Source organism: Coregonus lavaretus, assembly GCF_964263955.1.
Source record: "Coregonus lavaretus genome assembly, chromosome: 13".
NCBI classification, from domain to species: domain Eukaryota; kingdom Metazoa; phylum Chordata; class Actinopteri; order Salmoniformes; family Salmonidae; genus Coregonus; species Coregonus lavaretus.
Genome location: NC_140000.1, coordinates 32,886,986 through 32,904,109, shown reverse-complemented (window position 1 = coordinate 32,904,109; position 17,124 = coordinate 32,886,986). Strand labels below are relative to the sequence as shown.

The 17,124-nt window shown below is 44.3% G+C and overlaps 1 protein-coding gene across 1 annotated transcript in view; it reads left to right on the top strand.

The window, feature by feature from the left end:
- LOC311139115 (kelch-like protein 32) overlaps positions 1 to 17,124 on the top strand; it is a 63,403-nt gene that overhangs the window by 31,902 nt on the left and 14,377 nt on the right. The window lies entirely within an intron of this gene.

The following is a 17,124-nucleotide window of genomic DNA, read 5'->3' as shown; positions in this document are numbered from 1 at the left end:
AGTATTGGTCTTCACAAAGTTCGCTGCTTCAGTGTTATGAGATATTTTTGTCAGATGTTACTATTGTATACTGAAGTATAATTACAAGCATTCCATAAGTGTCAAAGGCTTTTATTGACAATTACATTAAGTTTATGCAAAGAGTCAACATTTGCAGTGTTGACCTCTGCAATCTGCCCTGGCATGCTGTCAATTAACTTCTGGGCCACATCCTGACTGATGGCAGCCCATTCATGCATAATCAATGCTTGGAGTTTGTCAGAATTTGTGGGTTTTTGTTTGTCCACCCGCCTCTTGAGGATCGACCACAAGTTCTCAATGGGATTAAGGTCTGGGGAGTTTCCTGGCCATGGACCCAAAATGTCGATGTTTTGTTCCCCGAGCCACTTAGTTATCACTTTTGCCTTATGGCAAGGTGATCCATCATGCTGGAAAAGGCATTGGTCGTCACCAAACTGTTCTTGGATGGTTGGGAGAAGTTGCTCTCGGAGGATGTGTTGGTACCATTCTTTATTCATGGCTGTGTTCTTAGGTAAAAATGTGAGTGAGCCCACTCCCTTGGCTGAGAAGCAACCCCACACATGAATGGACTCAGGATGCTTTACTGTTGGCATGACACAGGACTGATGGTAGCGGTCACCTTGTCTTCTCCGGACAAGGTGTTTTCCGGATGCCCCAAACAATCGGAAAGGGGATTCATCAGAGAAAATGACTTTACCCCAGTCCTCAGCAGTCCAATCCCTGTACCTTTTGCAGAATATCAGTCTGTCCCTGATGTTTTTCCTGGAGAGAAGTGGCTTCTTTTCTGCCCTTCTTGACACCAGGCCATCCTCCAAAAGTCTTCGCCTCACTGTGCGTGCAGATGTACTCACACCTGCCTGCTGCCATTCCTGAGCAAGCTCTGCACTGGTGGTGCCCCGATCCCGCAGCTGAATCAACTTTAGGAGATGGTCCTGGCGCTTGCTGGACTTTCTTGGGTGCCCTGACGCCTTCTTCACAAAAATTGAACCTCTCTCCTTGAACTTCTTGATGATCCGATAAATGGTTGATTTAGGTGCAATCTTACTAGCAGCAATATCCTTGCCTGTGAAGCCCTTTTTGTGCAAAGCAATGATGACGGCACGTGTTTCCTTGCAGGTAACCATGGTTAACAGAGAAGAACAATGATTTCAAGCACCACCCTCCTTTTAAAGCTTCCAGTCTGTTATTCTAACTCAATCAGCATGACAGAGTGATCTCCAGCCTTGTCCTCGTCAACACTCTCACCTGTGTTAACGAGAGAATCACTGACATGATGGCAGCTGGTCCTTTTGTGGCAGGGCTGAAATGCAGTGGAAAAGTTTTTGGGAGATTAAGTTCATTTTCATGGCAAAGAGGGACTTTGCAATTAATTGCAATTCATCTGATCACTCTTCATGACATTCTGGAGTATATGCAAATTGCCATCATCAAAACTGAGGCAGCAGACTTTGTGAAAATTAGTATTTGTGTCATTCTCAAAACTTTTGACAACGATTGTAGAACCCTTTCCACAGAGGGTTCTACATGGTACCCAAAAGGGTTCTACATGGTACCAAAAAGGGTTCTACTTGGAACCAAAAAGGGTTCTACCTGGAACCAAAAAGGGTTCTCCTATGGGGACAGCCGAAGAACCCTTTTGGAACCCTTTTTTCTAAGAGTGTAGTTTCAAGTTGTATTGTCACGTGCACAAGTACAGTGAAATGCCTTTCTTGCAAGCTCTTTCCCAACAATGCAGTAATTAATATCACTAGTACTATAAAGTAAAGTAGAACAAAAACACACGAGAAATATAAATAATAAGAACAGGAGAAAGTAAGTAAGCTATATACAGGGTCAGTTGCAGGGTCAGTGCCAATACCATACAATGTGTAGGGTTACTGGAGTGGTAGGGGTAGATATGTATAGGGGTAAGATGACTAGGCATCAGGATATATGATAAACAGAGTAGCAGAAGTGTATTTGTACTGGGCTGTCCACACCACCCTATGTAGCACTATGTGATCAAGGGTGGTGCAGTTGCCATACCAAGCAGTGATGCAGCCAGTCAAGATGCTCTCAGTTGGGCAGCTGTATAACTTTTTGAGGATTTGAGGGCCAATGCCAAATCTTTTCTACCTCCTGAGGGGGAGGAGGTGCAGTCGTGCCTCTTCACTACTGTGTGCGTGGACCATTTTTAAGTCCTTAGTGATTTGGACACAAAGGAACTTGAAGCTTAGTGCGGCAGGTAGCTTTGTGGTTAAGAGCGTTGTGCCAGTAACCGAAAGGTCGCTGGTTCTAATCCCCGAGCCGACTAGGTGAAAAATCTGTCGATGTGCCCTTGAGCAAGGCACTTAACCCTAATTGCTCATGTAAGTTGCTCTGGATAAATGACAACAACAAAAAAAGCTCTCGACCTGCTCAACTAGTGCTCCGTTGATGTGGATGAGGGCGTGCTCGGTGTTAATCCAGGGCTTTTGATTGGGGAAGCAGCGAACCTTCACTGTGGGGACAACATCGGTGATGCATTTGCTAATGAAGCCGGTGGCGGAGGTGGTTAGCTCTTCGATGGTATCAGCAGAGTCCCGGTACAGTCAGCGCTAGCAAAGCAGTCCTGTAGCATAGCCTCCGTTTCAGAGGACCATTTATCTACAGAGCATGTCACAGGTACTTCCTGTTTGAGCTTCTGCTTGTAGACCGGAAGCAGGAGTATAGAGTCATGATCTGATTGCCGAACGGGGGATGAGGGAGGGCCTTGTATGCTTGCTTGTGAGTAGAGTAACAGTGGTCTAGGACTTTATCACCCCTAGTGGTGAAGGAGACGTGTTGATGGAAGTTGGACATTATGTGTCTTAATGACGCAGAATTAAAATCACCGCAACCAGAAAGATAGTCTCCGGGTTCATGGTTTCCTGCTTGTTAATAGCCTTGTACAGTTCGATAAGTGCCAGATTGTTGTTTTTCTTGTCCTGAGATAGAATATATACAGCAGTCATGATAACAGCTGAAAACTCTCAGGAAATAGAAGGGTCAGCATTTGACCATCAGATATTCCAAGACGGGTGAACAATGGGTCAAGACTTCCACTGCGCTAGAGTCAGCACACCATTTGCTGTTGATGAAGAGTCATACCCCTCCCCCTCTAGGATTTCCCTGAATCCAATGTCCTGTCCGCTCGGTGAATGGAGAATCCATCGAGTTGGGTAGCCATGGGGGTTATCTTTTCCGAAAGCCATGTTTCAGAAAAGCAGAGAATATTGCAGTTACGAGAGTCCCGTTGATATCAAATTCACGATTGGAGGTCATCCATCATATTAAGTGTCTGGCCAATAGAATAGAGGGAAGAGGTGGCCGGTTATCCCTTCGCCTTAATCTTACCAGGACTCCCCCTCTCCTGTGATCTTTTTCGCCGGCGTTTCATCTTGGGTAGCCCGAAAATTGGGTCGGAATTACACTAACAGCCCAGGGCAGAGTCGAAGTTGAAGCCGGAATTGAGGTTAGTAACTGCCGATCTGATGTTCAAAGGTTCTTGTCGATCATAAGTTTCGCCGGTGTAGGCCGTCACTGTAAATAAGAATTTGTTCTTAACTGACTTGCCTAGTTAAATAAAGGTAAAATAAATACAAAATATGATAGCGGATACATTTCATGCAAAAAAGTAAAGATAAACGCCAAAAGAATCACAAAATAGCAAAGTTGGGTCAGAGCTCGAAAGACTGCAGCCATACAGTACGACGCCATCTTCTGTGCCAGTATGTAATAAATAATAATGTAATGTCAGTGTAATGTGCACATCTGGCTTCAGAGGACATGGAACATATACAATACAGTCCACATGCACAGTATATCTACACAGTATATCTGCACATACACTATATATACAAAAGTATGTGGACACCCCTTCAAATGAGCGGATTCAGCTATTTCAGCCACCCCCGTTGCTGACAGGTATATAAAATCGAGCACACAGCCATGCAATCTCCATAGACAGACATTGGCAGTAGAATGGCCTTACTGAAGAGCTCAGTGACTTTCAATGTGGCACCGTCATAGGATGCCACCTTTCCAACAAGTCAGTTCGTCAAATTTCTGCCCTGCTAGAGCTACCCCGGTCAACTGTAAGTGCTGTTATTGTGAAGTGGAAACGTCTAGGCGCAACAGCGGCTCAGCTGCAAAGTGATAAGGCACACAAGCTCACAGAACGGGACCGCCGAGTGCTGACCGCTGAGGTGTCCACATACTTTTGGTAATGTAGTGTATATTAGTCAGTAATCAAGCAAATTGGACTGGAGCCATAGAGATATGGCACTGAATGAGAAATGAGTCAGTCCATAGAGAATGCTAATATGTCAGTATGAGGTACAGATGGCTCATAGGCAGTAAATAGATTAGATCTGCAGACAGACGGATGGATGGACTGACGGATGGAGGGACAGAAAGACAGACAGGCTGGCAGACAAAAAGACAGACAGGAAGGCTGGCAGACTAACGGACCAACAGACAGACAGATGGATGGACGGCTGGACTGACGGATGGAGGGACAGGGAGACAGACAGACAGACAGACAGACAGACCGACAGACAGGGTGGAGAGCTGCAGCTGAGACAGCAGGCCAGTGAAAAGTGCACCAATGAGATTTGATTTAGGGACACTGAGCAGGTTAGGAAGAGGAAATTAATCCTCCCCCTTGAAAACAAGAGAGAGATTATACCTCCTAGTTGCCTATAGGGATTATTCAGCATGGGTATTTTTACGCCTCTTTTCCCTCTCGGTAACTGCGGACATGAGGGTAATAGTATTTCCTCTCTTTTCTTCCTCCTCTCCTCCTTTTGTTATTTCGTTCCCTTTTAAATAGTGTTGTTACACAATCGACTCTCTTCTGTCAAATCTCAGATGAGTCAAGTAACAATATGTTACAGAGCTCAGTTATCATAGTGATCTGGTATAGCCTGTACTTTCAGATTAGACTGTGGGACGAATGTCGTGTCAAGTTTGTTATCATCTGGCACCAAAGTTTAGTTAAGCATGTATGGAGTGGTTTTAATTTAGATTAATAATTCAGTAGAGATGGCTCTTTGGAAGGGCATATGTGAGTAGGTTGTGTATGAGTGTGTGAGACTGTGAGTAACTGGTGTGCTCTGGGTTTTTATGAAGCAAGCGCCTACATGCACAGGCACGAACGCACATACACACATACACAGTCCCTGTCATCCTTCTCCTCCAATCCCATCACATTACCTTTGTGTACCTCAGGGAAATATAGCATAATATCACAGCCACCCTGTCTGTGACACCTTACCAGGGCCATGCACAGAGCTTTCAGGGGGCAGGTGCTCAAAATGAAAAAAGCATAGGCATATTTATTTCTGCAACAACACACTCACTCATCACAAATTGTAAGGAAGCTAGTTACAGTGCCTCTTAAACACATGATTGACACCGGGAAAAGAGGGTAGGCTATTAGCTGATCATTGGGTACATTTACATGAACACTAATAATTAGATATTAAACTGATTATGGCAGTAGGTTGAGTATGGCTCATGTAAACACTTTACTCTGCTTATCTTAATGAGTTTAAGGTCAAAATCGAAGTAAGCACACACTGATTAAAACACCTGGTTTTCTGAGCAATCTTTTGAATTATTAGCACATGTTAACAGCTTAATTGGCATTCCAGCAGTATACAGTGAGGGAAAAAAGTATTTGATCCCCTGCTGATTTTGTACGTTTGCCCACTGACAAAGACATGATCAGTCTATAATTTTAATGGTAGGTTTATTTGAACAGTGAGAGACAGAATAACAACAAAAAAATCCAGAAAAACGCATGTCAAAAATGTTATAAATGTATTTGCATTTTAATGAGGGAAATAAGTATTTGACCCCTCTGCAAAACATGACTTAGTACTTGGTGGCAAAACCCTTGTTGGCAATCACAGAGGTCAGACGTTTCTTGTAGTTGGCCACCAGGTTTGCACACATCTCAGGAGGGATTTTGTCCCACTCCTCTTTGCAGATCTTCTCCAAGTCATTAAGGTTTCGAGGCTGACGTTTGGCAACTCGAACCTTCAGCTTCCTCCACAGATTTTCTATGGGATTAAGGTCTGGAGACTGGCTAGGCCACTCCAGGACCTTAATGTGCTTCTTCTTGAGCCACTCCTTTGTTGCCTTGGCCGTGTGTTTTGGGTCATTGTCATGCTGGAATACCCATCCACGACCCATTTTCAATGCCCTGGCTGAGGGAAGGAAGGTTCTCACCCAAGATTTGACGGTACATGGCCCCGTCCATCGTCCCTTTGATGCTGTGAAGTTGTCCTGTCCCCTTAGCAGAAAAACACCCCCAAAGCATAATGTTTCCACCTCCATGTTTGATGGTGTGGATGGTGTTCTTGGGGTCATAGGCAGCATTCCTCCTCCTCCAAACACGGCGAGTTGAGTTGATGCCAAAGAGCTCGATTTTGGTCTCATCTGATCACAACACTTTCACCCAGTTCTCCTCTGAATCATTCAGATGTTCATTGGCAAACTTCAGACGGGCCTGTATATGTGCTTTCTTGAGCAGGGGGACCTTGCGGGCGCTGCAGGATTTCAGTCCTTCACGGCGTAGTGTGTTACCAATTGTTTTCTTGGTGACTATGGTCCCAGCTGCCTTGAGATCATTGACAAGATCCTCCCGTGTAGTTCTGGGCTGATTCCTCACCGTTCTCATGATCATTGCAACTCCACGAGGTGAGATCTTGCATGAAGGCCCAGGCCGAGGGAGATTGACAGGTCTTTTGTGTTTCTTCCATTTGCGAATAATTCCACCAACTGTTGTCACCTTCTCACCAAGCTGCTTGGCGATGGTCTTGTAGCCCATTCCAGCCTTGTGTAGGTCTACAATCTTGTACCTGACATCCTTTTAGAGCTATTTGGTCTTGGCCATGGTGGAGAGTTTGGAATCTGATTGATTGATTGTTTCTGTGGACAGATGTCTTTTATACAGGTAACAAGCTGAGATTAGGAGCACTCCATTTAAGAGTGTGCTCCTAATCTCAGCTCGTTACCTGTATAAAAGACACCTGAGAGCCAGAAATCTTTCTGATTGAGAGGGGGGTCAAATACTTATTTCCCTCATTAAAATGCAAATCAATTTATAACATTTTTGACATGCGTTTTTCTGGATTTTTTTGTTGTTATTCTGTCTCTCACTGTTCAAATAAACCTACCATTAAAATTATAGACTGATCATTTCTTTGTCAGTGGGCAAACATACAAAATCAGCAGAGGATCAAATACTTTTTTCCCTCACTGTATTTGATCTGCGCATGTGCCAGCACCAGTAGCGCAAGCCTCCCTCTTATGCGCGAGAGAAGTGAGTAGGGCAGATAACTGGAAGTATGCATCTTAGACATTGTTTTCACATACAAACTTTATATGTCGGAACTCAGAATCAAATAGGCTTCACAAAAATAACATGGTCTCTGTGGTAGAACATTTATTTTGATTGGCGATTTTCTCATCAGGTAGCCGGATTTCAAATGTGTCCATGTAAACAGGATTATTAGGAAAATCGTTCTAAACAAACTATTATATTAATCTGACTATCTACAATAATAGTATTATTGTGTGCATGTAACCGTACTCATTGATGTTGATGATTTATGTAAATATGTTAGTTACTAGCTCGATATATATATTTTTGTACGGATTGTGATTTATCTTCAATGCTCTTAAATAATCACTTCATAATAGCCTATACCAGTGGTCACCAAGGCATTCCTAGTCGATCGCCAAACAGTTCTGTAGAAAACCCAACAATAAGCCTTGCATGCACTGTTGGTGGTAGGTGCACCCGATTCCGCTGCTCTGGGCGCCGGGTAGGTGACGTTTTCCCATTTTGAACCATTTCATATGTCTGAAGCTACAAACTGCCTTCCCGGCTGGCCCGGGGGGAGCAAATCAAGTACACTATAGGCCTACCACTGGCCAATCGGATTGCTCAGATTACCGTGTCTGCAATAACGTAGCAGGCATAAAAGAAAGCTACAGCAAAGTTGATACAATGAGATTTCTAAACTTTTAAAACCATGACTAGAGAGAGAGACTGTCAACGAATATAGCAAAGAGCTGCTGTTTTTATGAGTGAGTTCATGTTTAAGTTTTTACTCAGCACTGTCAACAGCACTTTTATAAGCAATAAAATGCGCATTCTCCCTACTTCCACTCAAACTACAATCAGCACTGCAGCTGCAATGAATGAGCAGGAAAGTGTATCGATAGGCTTGCGTTGTAATTATTAGCGGCTTGGGTCTTTTTTAATATTGAGGAATATTTCACTTTCTCTGGTCATAGGAGTAAGTAACAACATGAATTTGTGCATGAAGCAGAATTAATTTGGTGCGACTCGAGTTTCACCATCAGCTGGAAGACGTTGTCCCTTTTTGGTCAGTGTCAGCGGAGGAAAGGGAGAGCGGAGGGACGTTGAGAGGCGGACCCTCAGTCTGCTGCCCTTTCCCTCTGCTGAGACTAATAATCAGATGTAGGCTCCATCAGCCCAGTAAAATAAAAAGCTAATTGTTTAAACGCAGTGGTGTAAAGTACTTAAGTAAAAATACTTTAAAGTACTACTTACGTAGTTTTTTGTGGTATCTGTACTTTACTTTACTATTTATATTTATGGAAACTTTTACTTTTACTTCACTACATTCCTAAAGAAAATAATGTACTTTTTACTCCATACATTTCCCTGACACCCAAAAGTACTCGTTACATTTTGACAGGAAAATGGTCCAATTCACACACTTATCAAGAGAACATCCCTGGTCATCCCTACTGCCTCTGATCTGGCTGACTCACTAAACACTAATGTTTCGTTTGTAAATTATGTCTGAGTGTTGGAGTGTGCCCCTGGCTATCCGTAGATTTAAAAAAGAAAAAAAAGAAAATTGTGCTGTCTGGTTTGCTTAATATAAGGAATTTGAAATGGTTCATACTTTTACTTTTGATACTTAAGTACATTTTAGCAATTCCATTTACTTTTGATACTTAAGTATATTTAAAACCAAATACTTTTGGACTTTTAGTCAAGTAGTATTTTACTGGGTGACTTTCACTTTTACTTGAGTCATTTTCTATTAAGGTATCTTTACTTTTACTCAAGTATGACAATTGAGTACTTTTTCCACCACTGTTTAAACGTATGGTCACTCAGCTGTGCCTCACAAGTAATACAACAACTGATCTATTACCGGTGTGATCATATAGCCTTCCCCAAATGTTAAAATATATATTAAAAAGGAATGGTCTGAGAAGAACAACAATGCATTGGCAGGGCAATTCAAGCAAAGCCAATATGCAGTATAATGTTTTGGGCCTATAGCCTACTGCACAAACCTCATTACTAGAGTACTGTTTTTAATAGACTAATGTTGAAAATCACATTTGTGGTTTCACATGTATATTAAAAAAATCTCTATTTCACATGTGAAAATCTTAGGGCTGACCCCATTTAGTTGACTGGTTGATTGATTGGTCGATAGGCTGTTGGTCGACCGAGATTTCTTTAGTCGAGTAGTCGTTTTTTGTTTTTTTTCATGATGCACAAGACGCATGTCTGATTCGCACCTGTCTCAGTGGACTACTCCATTGCGGAGGCCACGGGGATGGCACAGTCCGGGTAATGTAATTATGTGCACAAGCACAAAACACCACATCTGTCTTTTTTTTTTTGTCCCATCCAATTCTGCCATGTCAGTAATTTGTACATGGCAATTCCAGCCAGAATACAGAGCTGCCAACTCTCACGCTTTCGCCGTGTGACACACGTTTTTGCCTGTTTTCACACGCACTCACGCCACACATCCAATTTCTCACGCAAAAAAAATAGTCCGAGACTCGTTCGTTCCTTTTTTCAAACTCCCCGACGGTAGATGGCGCTGATGAGCGCCACTGAACCATATGCGCTGCACCCCGAAGTTAGCGACAGAAAAAGACAACAGGAGAAGAAACGATCACTACCTCAAGAAGTCTGATAAGAAGCTGAGCTGAGACTAGGTATGTAACAATGAAATGTCGTCCAATTGAGTACTCACTCTCTTAAACTTTAAATCTTGAAAGAAATTATTCGTTTGTGCGTGTGAACATGATTTAGTGTGGTGAATGTAAACTCAGCTGATTTCGAACAGGTAAGATGTATTCCAAAGAATTTAACATAAATACAGGAAATGTGTGCAATAGAAGTAGACTTGTGCAGACATTCACTGACCCCATGACAGAAGTGTACCTGCTGTTCTTCCAAGCCACCGTACCAACTTTCACTTCTTTCAACTTACTACTTCAGAGAGAGCAGTCATCAATATTTTTGTTACATGATGAGGTGGGATTGGATTTTGCTGTTTTTTTCCATTCTGTGTTTCTTGCTGATATCTGCAGGGATCCTCTAAAACAGGTTTCACCTACTATTTTTGTAAATGTCTGTTATAGATGGTGAAATTCGTATGCAAGCTATGTTCCAAGTTTATGGTTCCTGCAGCTCTGCAGTGCCATGAGGAGCCTTGTGAAATTGCCTTTAAAGAAAAGGCAAACCATTTACCAGGTTAGTATTTGACTATTATTATGATCAAACACTGTGATATGTGATATTTAGCCTTGTACCTTATACCGATATGCTGTATCTGTGACAGGAAGAAAGTTGAACATTGGGTTCACAACCAGGGCTAAATTTAACAGATTACTCGACGAGGGTGACATCACACCACAGCAGGTGGATTCATTCCATGAAGCTGTGTTGTGTTTCCTGACAAGTGCTGTGGACTATGCACTTAAGAAGCTGCCACTGGAAGAGCCACTGATCAAGCACGCACAATTTGTAGATGTACGGCAAAGGGCTGAAAGTGACAGCGAAGATGTCCTGTACTTTGTTGAAAGGTTAGTTTTTTTTCTCTAATTATTGTCTATCATCTTAGCTAAAATACCCTGTGTTTTATGATGAGGTGTGTTCACTCCTAAACTGCACATGATATATTCTTATGTGGCTTCTCAAAGATGTGTATGAACTGCTGCTGGTTGATGACTATATACCTAAAACGTAACAACTTGTAACTCTACTTTCATAAATAGGTTTCCCCATCTCCTCCCATACCATGGGCCAGAGGAGCATGACCTTCTGGGTGAGGAGTTTCTAAATTATCAGACCATGCCAATGATATCCCTGCAGGACGAAACTGAAATGGAAAGCTTCTTGGCTGAAATGGCAACCCGGAAGCATAAGGTACATTTTTTTTTCCTTTTTTGACTTTCCTTTTGGCAGGTGTGGCTTGGCTACATCTGTTGCTTAAAATTGTTGCATCCATATATGTGTCATGCATGTTGCAAATTATGCATGTTTTTATCTGAACTTTGTTAATGGATCAACCTACAGTATACTTACAGTATTAATCAATCAAAAATCAAGGTATGTTTTTCCATTGTGTTTTGGTGCATTTTCCATAGGTGACAGGAGCCAAAGAATTTGAGAGGCTTGCTGCCGTCGCCAAGCTTGTCCTGGTGTTTCCCCATGCAAACGCAGATGCTGAGAGGGTGTTTTCAGTTGTGGGACTGAACAAAACCAAGAGAAGAAACAGCCTAGCAATCTGGAGCCCTGCTTCAAATGGGAGCCCCCCTCCGATATCATCAAGGCCTCCAAGAAGGCCACAGGCCAGTATAACCATGCCGACAGATCATAGACAAGAGGCTCATTTGAGATGAGCCAGGTCTGCGCAGAATCGATCACCGGCGATCACCGCCCAATGCATGCTGGTTAGATTTGTGTCCGACTTGATCCCGACTTTCTCTGACGTCATGCACACGTGGGCAACGATATCCTCATGAGATCAAGGCGGCCGCAGTTCTGAGACGCAGGCAGTGCAATTGCTTTTCACCGACTGCAGGACCCAGGCGGACCCAGGACAAAATCTCACTCCAAGGTTTTTTAAAAAGTTGGCAGGTATGAGAATAACCTACTGTTTTTTGGCAAACTCCAAGGTCGTCTGATAATACTAGTCCTTGCAAATCGACATCCCTGTGTTTTGAGAGAAATGTCTGAGTTTGACAGGTGTTGCTCACGGTTTGAGCAAGAAAACAATAACTGATTCGATCATTTGAACGAAGTGCCATGCATAGCCTATATATGAAGGGCCTACATGTATCAACTTTCACAGTGAATGCTTTTGTTAATATGTTTTGTGCGTATGAATTGAATATTGCCAAATGCATCAGTAAAAAATATTGCGCCTATTTAATGTAACCCTTGCTGTTAATAGATCAGCATACAACTGACTTAAACGTTTGGAAACGTTCACATCCATAGCCTTAAAACGCATCTCAAGTGCACTGTTTAGCTCACATCTGAAGGCTGGGGGGCATTTAGGACGTCTACTGGGGATCGCTAAAATATCCTAATGATTATGATCACACTTTCTCAATTCAAATATTATGGCGACACTATACCAAAGATGGTTTGGTATGGTTTAGAAACTTGGGAACCAAGCTCGAGTTATCAGTGTAGCCCTGTTATCGCCTGGACTTGTTGAAATATCTTCACGCCTAGAAAAAAACCTCCAGGCTTCCGTCATAACTGTCTATTTATTGGAAAAAAATTAAGAATTACAGGGGGCAGTTTGGGAAAAAATTATCCCGTCCGAATCGTCCTCTGTAATAACAGACATTCTGGGGTAATAATTACATAACCAACGTTCTCTAGTAATACTAGTCCCGTGCGAATAGGGTTTAGCCTAATTGTCTAAGAAAATTGAGGAGAGAGCAAACCCCAACTTGGTTAGGTCTATAATCAATAGCCTAACTGTTAAATGTGCCTGGCTTTATAAATCATCCATATATATCTACAGAAATAAGACCGATCTTGCATTTGTTGCCTGTTTGAGTGTTTGTTTAATAGCCTACTGATTCCGTGAGCACCAAGCCTCATGCAACGGCAAAATATTGGATAAAGCAATTTCACAGATTTGGCTGTTTTTAATCATTGCTATGCTGTAATAAAGACTTTACGATTTTTTTTGTTAGAACAGACTGTTATTACTTATTTAGTTACTGTTGTTTACACTGTTCCTAACAGGCAGAAAAATAATATTTACATTTACATTTTAGTCATTTAGCAGACGCTCTTATCCAGAGCGACTTACAGGAGCAATTAGGGTTAAGTGCCTTGCTCAAGGGCACATTTACGTCATTTAGCAGACGCTCTTATCCAGAGCGACTCACAAATTGGTGCATTCACCCTATAGCCAGTGGGATAACCACTTTACAATTTTTTTTGGGGGGGGGGTTATTCCAGGTATTCCTTAAAGAGGTGGGGTTTCAAATGTCTCCGGAAGGTGGTGAGTGACTCCGCTGTCCTGGCGTCGTGAGGGAGCTTGTTCCACCATTGGGGTGCCAGAGCAGCGAACAGTTTTGACTGGGCTGAGCGGGAACTATGCTTCCGCAGAGGAAGGGGAGCCAGCAGGCCAGAGGTGGATGAACGCAATGCCCTCGTTTGGGTGTAGGGACTGATCAGAGCCCGAAGGTACAGAGGTGCCGTTCCCCTCACTGCTCCATAGGCAAGCACCATGGTCTTGTAACGGATGCGAGCTTCAACTGGAAGCCAGTGGAGTGTGCGGAGGAGGGGGGTGACGTGAGAGAACTTGGGCAGGTTGAACACCAGACGGGCTGCGGCATTCTGGATGAGTTGTAGGGGTTTAATGGCACAGGCAGGGAGGCCAGCCAACAGCGAGTTGCAGTAATCCAGACGGGAGATGACAAGTGCCTGGATTAGGACCTGTGCCGCTTCCTGTGTAAGGCAGGGTCGTACTCTCCGAATGTTGTAGAGCATGAACCTGCAGGAGCGGGTCACCGCCTTGATGTTAGCGGAGAACGACAGGGTGTTGTCCAGGGTCACGCCAAGGCTCTTCGCACTCTGGGAGGAGGACACAACGGAGTTGTCAACCGTGATGGCGAGATCATGGAACGGGCAGTCCTTCCCCGGGAGGAAGAGCAGCTCCGTCTTGCCAGGGTTCAGCTTGAGGTGGTGATCCGTCATCCATACTGATATGTCTGCCAGACATGCAGAGATGCGATTCGCCACCTGGTTATCAGAAGGGGGAAAGGAGAAGATTAGTTGTGTATCATCAGCGTAGCAATGATAGGAGAGGCCATGTGAGGACATGACAGAGCCAAGTGACTTGGTGTATAGGGAGAAAAGGAGAGGGCCTAGAACTGAGCCCTGGGGGACACCAGTGGTGAGAGCACGTGGTGCGGAGACAGCTTCTCGCCACGCCACTTGGTAGGAGCGACCGGTCAGGTAGGACGCAATCCAGGAGTGAGCCGCGCCGGAGATGCCCAGCTCGGAGAGGGTGGAGAGGAGGATCTGATGGTTCACAGTATCAAAGGCAGCAGACAGGTCTAGAAGGACAAGAGCAGAGGAGAGAGAGTTAGCTTTAGCAGTGCGGAGAGCCTCCGTGACACAGAGAAGAGCAGTCTCAGTTGAATGACCAGTCCTGAAACCTGACTGGTTTGGATCAAGAAGGTCATTCTGAGAGAGATAGCAAGAGAGTTGGCTAAAGACGGCACGCTCAATAGTTTTGGAAAGAAAAGAAAGAAGGGATACTGGTCTGTAGTTGTTGACATCAGTGGGATCGAGTGTTGGTTTTTTGAGAAGGGGAGCAACTCTCGCTCTCTTGAAGACGGAAGGGACATGGCCAGCGGTCAAGGATGAGTTGATCAGCGAGGTGAGGTAGGGGAGAAGGTCACCGGAGATGGTCTGGAGAAGAGAGGAGGGGATGGGGTCAAGCGGGCAGGTTGTTGGGCGGCCTGCAGTCACAAGTCGCAGGATTTTATCTGGAGAGAGAGGGGAGAAAGAAGTCAAAGCATAGGGTAGGGCAGTGTGAGTAGGACCAGCAGTGTCATTAGACTTAACAAACGAGGATCGGATGTCGTCAACCTTCTTTTCAAAGAAAATGTGGCAAAGAGCTTCCTAGGGTTAGAGGCAGATGCTTGGAATTTAGAGTGGTAGAAAGTGGCCTTAGCAGCAGAAACAGATGAAGAAAATGTAGAGAGGAGGGAGTGAAAAGATGCCAGGTCGGCAGGGAGTTTAGTTTTCTTCCATTTCCGCTCCGCTGCCCGGAGCTCTGTTCTGTGAGCTCGCAATGAGTCATCAAGCCACGGAGCTGGAGGGGAGGACCGAGCCGGCCGGGAGGATAGGGGACACAGAGAGTCAAAGGATGCAGAAAGGGAGGAGAGGAGGGTTGAGGAGGCAGAATCAGGAGATTGGAGGGAGAAGGATTGAGCAGAGGGAAGAGATGATAGGATGGAAGAGGAGAGAGTAGTGGGAGAGAGAGAGCGAAGGTTGCGGCGGCGCATTACCATCTGTGTAGGGGCAGAGTGAGTAGTGTTGGAGGAGAGCGAGAGAGAAAAGGAAACAAAGTAGTGGTCGGAGACATGGAGGGGAGTTGCAGTGAGATTAGTAGAAGAGCAGCATCTAGTAAAGATGAGGTCAAGCGTATTGCCTGCCTTGTGAGTAGGGGGGGACGGTGAGAGGGTGAGGTCAAAAGAGGAGAGGAGTGGAAAGAAGGAGGCAGAGAGAAATGAGTCAAATGTGGACATAGGGAGGTTGAAATCCCCCAAAACTGTGAGGGGTGAGCCATCCTCAGGAAAGGAACTTATCAAGGCGTCAAGCTCATTGATGAACTCTCCAAGGGAACCTGGAGGGCGATAGATGACAAGGATATTAAGCTTAAATGGGCTAGTGACTGTGACAGCATGGAATTCAAATGAGGAGATAGACAGGTGGGTTAGGGGAAAAATTGAGAATGTCCACTTGGGAGAGATGAGGATTCCTGTGCCACCACCCCTCTGACCAGATGCTCTCGGGGTATGCGAGAACACATGGTCAGACGAGGAGAGAGCAGTAGGAGTAGCAGTGTTTTCAGTGGTAATCCATGTTTCCGTCAGCGCCAGGAAGTCGAGGGACTGGAGGTTAGCATAGGCGGGGATGAAGTCAGCTTTGTTGGCAGCAGAACGGCAGTTCCAGAGGCTGCCTGAGACCTGGAACTCCAGGTGTGGGGTGCGTGCAGGGACCACCAGGTTAGAGAGGCAGCAGCCACGCGGTGTGAGGCGTTTGTGTAGCCTGTGCAGAGAGGAGAGAACAGGGATAGGCAGAGGCATAGTTGACAGGCTGTAGCAAATGGCTACAATAATGCAGAGGAGATCGGAATGAAATGAACTAAACATCTGGGAGAGGAGAGAGCAGGGCCTCCCTCACCAAAACTTCCACCTCAGAAACTATAATTGTTTCACTGAACCACCCGAACAAAAACTCTCCCAACTTCCACCTTTAGAAATCAGAATTGTTGTGAACCACAGCGGTCCAATGTTTAAAGGAATAGGCTCAACCCACTTTATTCAGCTAGCTAACTATGACACCATAGCTAACTAGCATGCTAGCATCCAATAACACACAGTTTAGCACCAACACTTGGTCACAACAAACCACCAATAGTGTGTTAACACACTAAGCAGATAATTCGTGTCCGTGTCTAGTTCCTTTCATAACGCAGCAATAATTAAACGTTGGCTAGCTTAGCACAAATATATTGTATTTAGCTGCCACAGTACAGCACACAATGGCTACTGTGTTGACTCTGTTCGAAAAACGGCTAGCTAGCTAGCTTCGTGCTACACCCGGCACCGCCGAAGACAATGCCAACCTACAGTAACTGCCCACAACAGCCCACGATGCCTAACTATGACACCATAGCTAACAGCACCTGTTTGTCACACATAATATGCACGCAGCTCTCGCTCCTATACCCTCCTTTTTCTTGATCTCCTTGTTATTGTTATTATTACAATTATTATTATGATCTTCATTATAATAATAAGTAATGTCATTATCATTAGTAGGCTTTGTATAGTAGCCTTGTATAACCACCATCGAGCTGTAGGCCTAAGAGCGATTGTTTTTCACATGATTGTTTTTCACATGTGAACTTGCAATTTCACATGTGAAAGTGAAAATCTAATTTGCAGTTTCACATGTAAGAAAACTCCAACTGTGAAAATCTCACTTTCACATGTAGAATTGCAGATTCACATGTGGGGTTGAAATAATGTTAT